This window comes from Petromyzon marinus (assembly GCF_048934315.1).
Source record: "Petromyzon marinus isolate PM22_M1 ecotype Great Lakes invasive population chromosome 75 unlocalized genomic scaffold, UKy_Petmar_22M1.pri1.0 chr75_unloc.3, whole genome shotgun sequence".
Taxonomy (NCBI): Eukaryota; Metazoa; Chordata; class Hyperoartia; order Petromyzontiformes; family Petromyzontidae; genus Petromyzon; species Petromyzon marinus.
In genome coordinates this window covers 85,001-97,757 of record NW_027422615.1, presented here as the reverse complement: position 1 = coordinate 97,757, position 12,757 = coordinate 85,001, and the positions used below count along the sequence as shown (strand labels likewise).

The window sequence follows — 12,757 nt, the reverse complement described above, 5'->3', positions numbered from 1 at the left end:
GTCTCTACTACACCCAGAGTCTCTACTACACCTTGAGTCTCTACTACACCCCGAGTCTCTACTACACCCTGAGTCTCTACTACACCCTGAGTCTCTACTAGACCCTGAGTCTCTACTAGACCCTGAGTCTCTACTACACCCCGCATCTCTACTACACCCCGCGTCTCTGCTACACCCTGAGTCTCTACTACACCCAGAGTCTCTACTACACCCTGAGTCTCTACTACACCCCGCGTCTCTACTACACCCTGAGTCTCTACTAGACCCCGCGTCTCTACTACACCCTGAGTCTCTACTACACCCTGAGTCTCTACTAGACCCTGAGTCTCTACTACACCCTGAGTCTCTACTAGACCCTGAGTCTCTACTACACCCCGCGTCTCTACTACACCCTGAGTCTCTACTACACCCCTCGTCTCTACTACACCCCGAGTCTCTACTACACCCCGCGTCTCTACTACACCCCGAGTCTCTACTACACCCTGAGTCTCTACTAGACCCCGCATCTCTACTACACCCCGAGTCTCTACTACACCCTGAGTCTCTACTAGACCCTGAGTCTCTACTACACCCTGAGTCTCTACTAGACCCTGAGTCTCTACTAGACCCTGAGTCTCTACTACACCCTGAGTCTCTACTAGACCCCGTGTCTCTACTACACCCTGAGTCTCTACTAGACCCTGAGTCTCTACTACACCCTGAGTCTCTACTAGACCCTGAGTCTCTACTAGACCCTGAGTCTCTACTACACCCCGAGTCTCTACTACACCCCAAGTCTCTACTACACCCCGAGTCTCTACTACACCCTGAGTCTCTACTACACCCTGAGTCTCTACTAGACCCTGAGTCTCTACTAGACCCTGAGTCTCTACTACACCCCGCATCTCTACTACACCCCGCGTCTCTGCTACACCCTGAGTCTCTACTACACCCAGAGTCTCTACTACACCCTGAGTCTCTACTACACCCAGAGTCTCTACTACACCTTGAGTCTCTACTACACCCAGAGTCTCTAGTACACCCTGAGTCTCTACTACACCCTGAGTCTCTACTACACCCTGAGTCTCTACTACACCCCGAGTCTCTACTACACCCCGCGTCTCTACTACACCCTGAGTCTCTACTAGACCCCGCGTCTCTACTACACCCCGAGTCTCTACTACACCCTGAGTCTCTACTAGACCCTGAGTCTCTACTACACCCTGAGTCTCTACTACACCCCGCGTCTCTACTACACCCTGAGTCTCTACTAGACCCCGAGTCTCTACTACACCCCGAGTCTCTACACCCTGAGTCTCTACTACACCCCGCGTCTCTACTACACCCTGAGTCTCTACACCCTGAGTCTCTACTACACCCCGCGTCTCTACTACACCCTGAGTCTCTACTACACCCCGCATCTCTACTACACCCTGAGTCTCTACTACACCCCGAGTCTCTACTACACTCCGCGTCTCTACTACACCCTGAGTCTCTACTACACCCTGAGTCTCTACTAGACCCCGCGTCTCTACTACACCCTGAGTCTCTACTACACCCTGAGTCTCTACTAGACCCCGAGTCTCTACTACACCCCGAGTCTCTACTAGACCCCGAGTCTCTACTACACCCCGAGTCTCTACTAGACCCCGAGTCTCTACTACACCCCGAGTCTCTACTAGACCCTGAGTTTCTACTACAGCCTGACTTTCTACTACACCCTGAGTCTCTACTACACCCCGAGTCTCTACTACAACCCGAGTCTCTACTAGACCTCGCGTCTCTACTACACCCTGAGTCTCTACTAGACCCTGAGTCTCTACTAGACCCTGAGTCTCTACTACACCCTGAGTCTCTACTACACCCTGAGTCTCTACTAGACCCTGAGTCTCTACTACACCCTGAGTCTCTACTACACCCTGAGTCTCTACTAGACCCCGAGTCTCTACTACACCCCGAGTCTCTACTAGACCCTGAGTTTCTACTACAGCCTGACTTTCTACTACACCCTGAGTCTCTACTACACCCCGAGTCTCTACTACAACCCGAGTCTCTACTAGACCTCGCGTCTCTACTACACCCTGAGTCTCTACTACACCCCGCGTCTCTACTACACCCCGCGTCTCTGCTACACCCCGCGTCTCTACTACACCCCGAGTCTCTCCTCCCCGGCCCACCGTTCTCTCACCATCTGCTGCTGTGGTGCCATCGGCTCCGTGCGGGCGACGCCGTAGTTGGCCATCTGCTTGGTGTCCAACAGCCTCCTCCTCACTGCGGGGGGCGCAAGCACAGGCAAAGGTCCCCCACGTAGCCTCTCAACGGCCAAGTGCGCTTCTTGAGAACAGCTTCGTGTTGCTGTGTTTAGTTTATGGTTTTAGCCACCCCCCCCCCGCCGCCATCGATCAGCATGGTTGACTACGCACGGTGCGAAAGACGTTCAAGTTACGTGCATACACAGAGACCCACAGACACCCATAGAGACACCCAGGCGCATAGAGACCCATAGAGACACCCACAGATTAGCACGGTTAGCTACGCACGGTGCGAAAGACGTTCAAGTTACGTGCATACACAGAGACCCACAGACACCCATAGAGACACCCATAGAGACACCCAGGCGCATAGAAACCCATAGAGACACCCACAGATCAGCATGGTTGACTACGCACGGTGCGAAAGACGTTCAAGTTACGTGCATACACAGAGACCCACAGACACCCATAGAGACACCCATAGAGACACCCATAGATTAGCACGGTTAGCTACGTACGGTGCGAAATAGCTTCAACTTACGTACATACACAGAGACCCACAGACACCCATAGAGACCCATAGAGACACCCACAGATCAGCATGGTTGACTACCCACGGTGCGAAAGACGTTCAACTTACGTACATACACAGAGACCCACAGACACCCATAGAGACACCCAGGCGCATAGAGACTCATAGAGACACCCATAGATCAGCATGGTTTACTACGTACGGTGTGAAATAGGTTCAACTCACGTATATACACAGAGACCCACAGACACCCATAGAGACATCCACAGATCAGCACGGTTAGCTACGTACGGTGCGAAATAGCTTCAACTTACGTACATACACAGAGACCCACAGACACCCATAGAGACCCATAGAGACACCCACAGATCAGCATGGTTGACTACCCACGGTGCGAAAGACGTTCAACTTACGTACATACACAGAGACCCACAGACACCCATAGAGACACCCACAGATCAGCATGGTTAGCTACGCACGGTGCGAAATAGGTTCAACTGACGTACATACACAGAGACCCACAGACACCCACAGAGACACCCATAGAGACCCATAGAGACACCCATAGATCAGCACGGTTAGCTACGCATGGTGCGAAAGACGTTCAACTTAAGTACATACACAGAGACCCACAGACACCCACAGAGACACCCATAGAGACCCATAGAGACACCCATAGATCAGCACGGTTAGCTACGTACGGTGCGAAATAGCTTCAACTTACGTACATACACAGAGACCCACAGACACCCATAGAGACCCATAGAGACACCCACAGATCAGCATGGTTGACTACCCACGGTGCGAAAGACGTTCAACTTACGTACATACACAGAGACCCACAGACACCCATAGAGACCCATAGAGACACCCATAGATCAGCATGGTTGACTACCCACGGTGCGAAAGACGTTCAACTTATGTACATACACAGAGACCCACAGACACCCATAGAGACACCCACAGATCAGCACGGTTAGCTACGCACGGTGCGAAATAGGTTCAACTTACGTACATACACAGAGACCCACAGACACCCATAGAGACCCATAGAGACACCCACAGATCAGCATGGTTAGCTACCCACGGTGCGAAAGACGTTCAACTTACGTACATACACAGAGACCCACAGACACCCATAGAGACACCCACAGATCAGCACGGTTAGCTACGCACGGTGCGAAATAGGTTCAACGTACACGCTTACAACAGAGACACAAAGGTCCCCCGCATAGCCTCTCAGCAGACTCTGTGGGCGGGGGTGGGTGGGGGTTGGAGCAAGTACGGTTCTTCAGAACTGCGTTGTTGTGTTGCTGTGTTTCCGTGTGTTGCTCTTCTCAATCCCCTGCAACTCCAATTGGCGCGGGTGGCTACGTGTGAAAGAAGCTCCGCGTACAGACAAAGGTCCCCCGCGTAGCCTCTCAGCAGACTGTCAGGGGCAAGTGCCGCCAGCAGTAGCAAGCAGCACCATCGCCTAGGAAGGCTACGGCACTGCGGGGGGTGGGTGGACACCACCACCACCACCACCACGCCCGGCCGCCTTTGTCTCCCTCCACACACACACACACACACGCACATACCGATTTCACTCACGCACCCGCACACGCAGTCACCCACTTAACCACTCACCTATCCACCCACCCACACAACACAACCACTCACTCACACCTACTCACCCAACCACTCACTCACCAACCCATCCACCCACCCACTCACCTATCCACCCACCCACACAACCACTCACTCACCAACTCACCCAACCACTCACTCACCAACTCACCCAACCACTCACTCACCGACTCACCCAACCACTCACTCACTCACCTATCCACCCACCCACACAACCACTCACCCACCCACACAACCACTCACTCACCAACTCACCCAACCACTCACTCACCAACTCACCCAACCACTCACTCACCAACTCACTCACCCACTCACCCACCCACACAACCACTCACCCACCCACACAACCACTCACTCACCAACTCACCCAACCACTCACCCACTCACCCATCCACCCACCCACACAACCACTCACTCACCAACACAACCACTCACTCACCAACTCACCCAACCACTCACTCACCAACTCACCCAACCACTGACTCAGCAACTCACCCAACCACTCACCCACTCAACCCACCCACACAACCACTCACCCACCCACACAACCACTCACTCACCAACTCACCCAACCACTCACTCGCCCACACACCAACTCACCCGCTCACCCACCCACCCAACCACTCACTCACCAAGTCACCCAACCACTCACTCGCCCACACACCCACTCACCCCCTCACCCACCCTCCCAACCACTCACTCACCAACTCACCCAACCACTCACTCACTCGCCCACACACACAACCACTCACTCACCAACTCACCCAACCACTCACTCGCCCACACACCCACTCACCCGCTCACCCACCCACCCACCCACACAACCACTCACTCACCAACTCACCCAACCACTCACTCACTCGCCCACACACCCTCTCACCCGCTCACCCACCCACCCACCCAACCACTCACTCACCAACTCACCCAACCACTCACTCACTCGCCCACACACCCACTCACCCCCTCACCCACCTACCCAACCACTCACTCACCAACTCACCCAACCACTCACTCACTCGCCCACACACACAACCACTCACTCACCAACTCACCCAACCACTCACTCACTCGCCCACACTCCCACTCACCCGCTCACCCACCCACCCAACCACTCACTCACCAACTCACCCAACCACTCACTCACTCGCCCACACACCCACTCACCCGCTCAACTAACCCACCCACCCACACAACCACTCACTCACCAACTCACCCAACCACTCACCCGCTCAACTAACCCACCCACCCACACAACCACTCACTCACCAACTCACCCAACCACTCACTCGCCCACACGCCCACTCACCCGCTCACCACCCACCCACCCGCTCACCACCCACCCACCCGCTCACCCACCCACCCACCCGCTCACCCAGCCACCCGCTCACCCACCCACCCGCTCACCCACCCACCCACTCACCCACCCACACAACCACTCACTCACCAACTCACCCAACCACTCATTCACTCGCCCACACACCCTCTCACCCTCTCACCCGCTCACCCACTTCCTCAATGCAGTACAAACACAGACAAAGGTCCCCCGCGTAGCCTCTCAACAGACTGTCGGGGCAAGTGCTGCCAGCAGTAGCGAGTAACAGCCCTGTGACACACAGAGAGCAAAGATTGGGGTGGCTGGTTAGCACACTGCACCACGCCCGGCCGCCTTTGTCTCCCCCAGTGGCGGTCTACTTACCCACATACACACGTACACATTGGGAATCAATTCTAGATTTGAAGCTTTCGTGACTGCAAGGATCCATACTCTTTGTTTTTTTTTAACCTACGTGACTTTACCGAATATAACCAAAAAGTGCATTGGGAATCACTTTTAATTTGTATTTGACCAGGTAAGGCCCACGTACGATAGTTCAGCAGAAAGTGGCTTATCATCCACGTGGAAATGTGTAGCAGCAGTAGCAGCAGCAGCAACAGACAAATGACCCCAAAACATTGATTACAAATGTGGAGAGATGAACTGGAGGACACGGGAAAAAAATCCACACGGCCATGGGGAGAGAGAAAGAGACAAAGACTCCAAATACAGCAGCAGCAGGCGTTAGGGTCGGGATCGAACCCACGACCTCCTGCGTACCAGGCGAGGTAGTTAACATCTCATCAGGGTCGGGGTCGTACCCACGACCTCCTGTAGACCAGGCGAGGTAATTAACATCTCATCAGGGTCGTGATAGAACCCACGACCTCCTGCGTACCAGGCGAGGTAGTTAACATCTCATCAGGGTCGGGATCGAACCCACGATCTCATGTGTACCAGGCGAGGTAGTTAACATCTCATCAGGGTCGGGATCGAACTCACGATCTCCTGTGTACCAGGCGAGGTAGTTAACATCTCATCAGGGCCAGGATCGACCCCACGACCTCCTGCGTACCAGGCGAGGTAGTCAACATCTCATCAAGGTTGGGATCGAACCCACGACCTCCTGCGTACCAGGCGAGGTAGTTAACATCTCGTCAGGGTCGGGATTGAACCCACGACCTCCTGTGTACCAGGCAAGGTAGTTAACATCTCATCAAGGTTGGGATCGAACCCACGACCTCCTGCGTACCAGGCGAGGTAGTTAACATCTCATCAGGGCCGGGATCGACCCCACGACCTCCTGCGTACCAGGCGAGGTAGTTAACATCTCACCAGGGTCGGGATCGAACCCACGATCTCCTGCGTACTAGGCGAGGTAGTTAACATCTCATCAGGGTCGGGATCAAGCCCACCACCTCCTGCGTACCAGGCGAGGTAGTTAACATCTCATTTGGGTCGGGATCGAACCCATGACCTCCTGCGTACCAGGCGAGGTAGTTAACATCTCATCAGGGCCGAGATTGACCCCACGACTTCCTGTGTACCAGGCGAGGTAGTTAACATATCAGGGCCAGGATCGAACCCACGACCTCCTGTGCATACCAGGCGAGGTAGTTAACATCTCATCAGGGCCGGGATCGACCCCACGACCTCCTGTGTACCAGGCGAGGTAGTTAACATCTCATTCGGGTCGGGATCGAACCCACGATCTCCTGCGTACCAGGCGAGGTAGTTAACATCTCGTCAGAGTCGGGATCAAGCCCACGACCTCCTGCGTACCAGGCGAGGTAGTTAACATCTCATTCGGGTCGTGAGAGAACCCACGACCTCCTGTGTATACCAGGCGAGGTAGTTAACATCTCATCAGGGCCAGGATCGACCCCACGACCTCCTGCGTACCAGGCGAGGTAGTTAACATCTCGTCAGGGTCGGGATCAATCCCACGACCTCCTGTGTACCAGGCGAGGTAGTCAACATCTCGTCAGGGTCGTGATAGAACCCACGACCTCCTGCGGATAACAAATTACATGCGGAGAAGCCACGGGTCTTCTCGATGAGTCACGACGGAGATCTCTGGGTCTCTTTGGGTATCTACGCATCTCTAGAAGTCTCACACACAGTGCGCTAACCACTGCACCACCGCTCCCCACACACACACATACCGCGCGCTAACCACTGCACCACTGCTCCCCACACTCACACAGTGCGCTAACCACTGCACCACCGCTCCCCACACACACACACAGCGCGCACTGCACCACCGCTCCCCACTCACACACGTGTACACACACACACGTACACACACGCACACACACACGTACACACACACGTACACACACACGTACACACACACTTGTACACACACACTTGTACACACACGTACACACAAAGACAAAGATCCCCCATATAGCCTTAACAGACTGTAGGGGCAAGTGCTGTTAGCGAGCACCTATGAAGGCCGGAACGGTACACGAGGGGGTGGGTGGCCAGCACCACGCCCGACCGCCTTTGTCTCCCTAGTGGCGATGTTTACACACCGCACCAGGTACTCATTTGAGGCTGAGTCGACCTAGGGGAGGCCCGGGACCGGTTCAGATAATCGTCACTGGTGTTGGCCGTGAGCGGGAATCGAACCCTGGTCGCCAGGTTCATAGTGCAGCGTAGCGCTAACCGCTACACTATCGCTCCCCACGTACACACACACACGTGTACACACACACGTACACACGTGTACACACACGTGCACACACACACACACATGTACACACACACGTGTACACACACACACACATACGTGTACACACACACACGTGTACACACACACACGTGTACACACACACATGTGTACACACACACATACGTGTACACACACACGTACTTACGCACGCTACTCACCATTGATGTTGGCTCTCTGGCCAGACTCCCTGGTCTTTAACGTCAGAGTAGTTTCACGACATTCTCTACATACCGTGTCCACACACACACACGTGTCCACACACACACACACAAAGCTCCCCCGTGTAGCCTCTAAAAGGCTGCAGGGGCAAGTGCTGTTAGCTAACAGCAGCGCCTATGAAGGCCGGCACGGTATACGAGAGGGTGGGTGGCCAGCACCACGCCCGGCCGCCTTTGTCTCCCCAGTGGCGATGTTCACTACGCACCGCACCAGGTGCTACTCATTTGAGGCCGAGTCGACCTAGGGGAGGCCCGGGACCGGTTCAGATAATCGTCACGTGGTGGTGTTGTGAGCGGGGATTGAAGACAAAGATCCCCCATATAGCCTTAACAGACTGTAGGGGCAAGTGCTGTTAGCGAGCACCTATGAAGGCCGAAACGGTACTCGAGGGGGTGGGTGGCCAGCACCACGCCCGACCGCCTTTGTCTCCCCAGTGGCGATGTTTACACACCGCACCAGGTACTCATTTGAGGCTGAGTCGACCTAGGGGAAGCCCGGAACCGGTTCAGATAATCGTCACTGGTGTTGGCCGTGAGCGGGAATCGAACCCGGGTCGACACACACTATCACACACACACTATCACACACACACGTGTACACCCACACAGTACACACACTATCACAAACTATCACACACACACGTGTACACACACACACTATCACACACACACTATCACACACACACGTGTACACCCACACAGTACACACACTATCACACACACACGTGTACACACACACACGTGTACACCCACACAGTACACACACTATCACACACACACACAGGTGTACACACACACACACGTGTACACCCACACAGTACACACACACACTATCATACAAACACACACACGTGTACACACACACACACACGTGTACACCCACACAGTACACACACTATCACACACACACGTGTACACACACTATCACACACACACACACGTGTACACCCACACAGTACACACACTATCACACACACACGTGTACACACACACACGTGTACACCCACACAGTACACACACTATCACACACACACGTGTACACACACACACGTGTACACCCACACAGTACACACACTATCACACACACACACACGTGTACACACACACACGTGTACACCCACAAAGACAAAGATCCCCCGTATAGCCGTGACAGACTGCTTGGGGCAAGTGCTGTTCGTAGCGTGGAGCAGCACCTATGAAGGCGAGCAGCGTCAGCATCAGCATCATCAGCAGCAGCGTCAGCAGCAACACGTGTACACACACACACACACGTGTACAGACGTGTACACACACACACGTGTACACACATACACGTACACACACGTGTACAGACGTGTACACACACGTGTACTGACGTGTACAGACGTGTACACACACGCACAGACGTGTACACACACACACTATCACACACACTATCACACACACACACGTACACACACACGTACACACACACACGTGTACTGACGTGTACAGACTGTACACTCACACACAGACGTGTACACACACACTATCACACACACTATCACACACACACACGTGTACTGACGTGTACAGACTGTACACTCACACACAGACGTGTACACACACACTATCACACACACTATCACACACACACACTATCACACACACGTACACAAACACTATCACACACACACACGTACACAAACACTATCACACACACACACGCGTACACACACACTATCACACACACTATCACACACACACACGCGTACACACACACTATCACACACACAATCACACAAGATGGGGACAATCAGGGCATCCTTCCAATCCTGCGGAACTCGTCCAGTGGTCCAGGCTGTTGTTTTGATGTCACGTAGGGCAGTCTGTGCACAAACGCCACCCTCCCTCAGCATTTCGCTTGGGAGATCGTCTCTGCCCGCTGCCTTTCCTAGGTCTCAGACTCTGGATCGCCTTCAGTACTTCCTCAATGGATGGCACCTCAGCCAGCCACTCACAGGGGGATGACTTCTTCCAATATTTGAGGCACCGCAGCCTCAGCAGGGTCATCCGCACTTTGTGCCACGATGTTTTCCTGGCTGAGGGATTCCCCCTCCCCCAGGACCTCACAGAAATGCTCAGCAAATCTGCAAACCTGTTCCTAGGGGTCGGAGATTGGATCACCTTTCCCCTAATAATGGTAATAGGTGTGGCGCTGTAGGTTACACACACACACACGTGTACACCCACAGTACACACACACACACACTATCACACACATTGTGTACACACACACACTATCACCCACACAATCACACACACACACGTGTACACCCACACACGTACACACACACACTCACACACATTGTGTACACACACACACACAATCACACACACAATCCCACACACATTGTGTACACACACAGTACACACACACCATCACCCACACACGTACACACACACACTATCACCCACACAATGACACACACACACGTACACACACTATCACCCACACAATCACACACACACGTGTACACCCACAGTACACACACACAATCACACACACGTACACACACACTATCACCCACACACACACACGTGTACACCCACAGTACACACACACAATCACACCCACAGTACACACACACACTATCACCCACACACACTATCACCCACACAATCACACACACACACGTGTACACCCACAGTACACACACACAATCCCCCACGCACGTGTACACCCACACAAAGACTACTTGGGGCAAGTGCTGTTCGTAGCGTGGAACAGAACCTATGAAGAAGAGCAGCATCAGCAGCATCATCAGCATCATCAGCAGCAGCATCAGCACGTGTACTTACACACACGTGTACAAACGCACACACACACACGTGTACACACAGACGTGTACACACGTCCAAACACGTGCACAGAAAGATAAAGATCCCCCGTATAGCCTTAACAGACTGTAGGGGCAAGTGCTGTGTGCACACACACACGTGTACACACACACACGTGTACACACACACACGTGTACACACACACACGTGTACAGACGTATACTCACACGTGCACACACACACGTGTACACACACACACGTGCACACACATCACGTGTACACACGTATACTCACACACACGTGTACACACACACCTGCACACACACGTGTACACACACACGCACACACACACGTGCAGACACACGTGCACACACATCACGTGTACACACGTATACTCACACACACGTGTACACACACACACACACGTGTACACACACACACACACCTTTGACGTGGGCTCACTGGCCAGGCTACCTGGAGTTCCACGTCACAGTTGTATCACGGCATTCTGCACATACCAACCCAAAAGTGCAAACCCGTGACAATGACCGTGTCGGAGACACTGAGAGGCTGGGTTCGAGCCCTGGCTCTGGGTGTCTCTCTCTCTCTCTCTCAGGGGGTTCACGATGGCCGTGTCAGAGACACTGAGAGCCTTTGTCTGGGTGTCTCTCTCTCTCTCTCAGGGGGTTCACGATGGCCGTGTCGGAGACACTGAGACCCTGGGTCTGGGTGTCTCTCTCAGGGGGTTCACGATGGCCGTGTCAGAGACATTGAGACCCTGGGTCTGGGTGTCTCTCTCTCTCAGGGGGTTCACAATGGCCGTGTCAGAGACACTGAGACCCTGGGTCTGGGTGTCTCTCTCTCTCTCAGGGGGTTCACGATGGCTGTGTCAGAGACACTGAGAACCTGGGTCTGGGTGTCTCTCTCTCTCAGGGGGTTCACGATGGCCGTGTCGGAGACACAGAGAGGCTGGGTCTGGGTGTCTCTCTCTCTCAGGGGGTTCACGATGGCCATGTCGGAGACACTTAGACCCTGGGTCTGGGTGTCTCTCTCAGGGGGTTCACGATGGCCGTGTCGGAGACACTGAGACCCTGGGTCTGGGTGTCTCTCTCTCTCAGGGGGTTCACGATGGCCGTGTCGGAGACACTGAGACCCTGGGTCTGGGTGTCTCTCTCTCTCAGGGGGTTCACGATGGCCGTGTCAGAGACACTGAGACCCTGGGTCGGGGTGTCTCTCTCAGGGGGTTCACAATGGCCGTGTCAGAGACACTGAGACCCTGGGTCTGGATGTCTC

The 12,757-nt window shown here is 54.0% G+C and overlaps 1 long non-coding RNA gene across 1 annotated transcript in view; it reads right to left on the bottom strand.

The window, feature by feature from the left end:
- The window catches only part of LOC142908171 (uncharacterized), a 36,661-nt gene that overhangs the window by 3,131 nt on the left and 20,773 nt on the right, over positions 1-12,757 (bottom strand). The window contains exon 2 of the long non-coding RNA XR_012931623.1: positions 2,168-2,250. This is a non-coding gene — a long non-coding RNA (uncharacterized LOC142908171). The remainder of the gene's footprint in view (positions 1-2,167; positions 2,251-12,757) is intronic.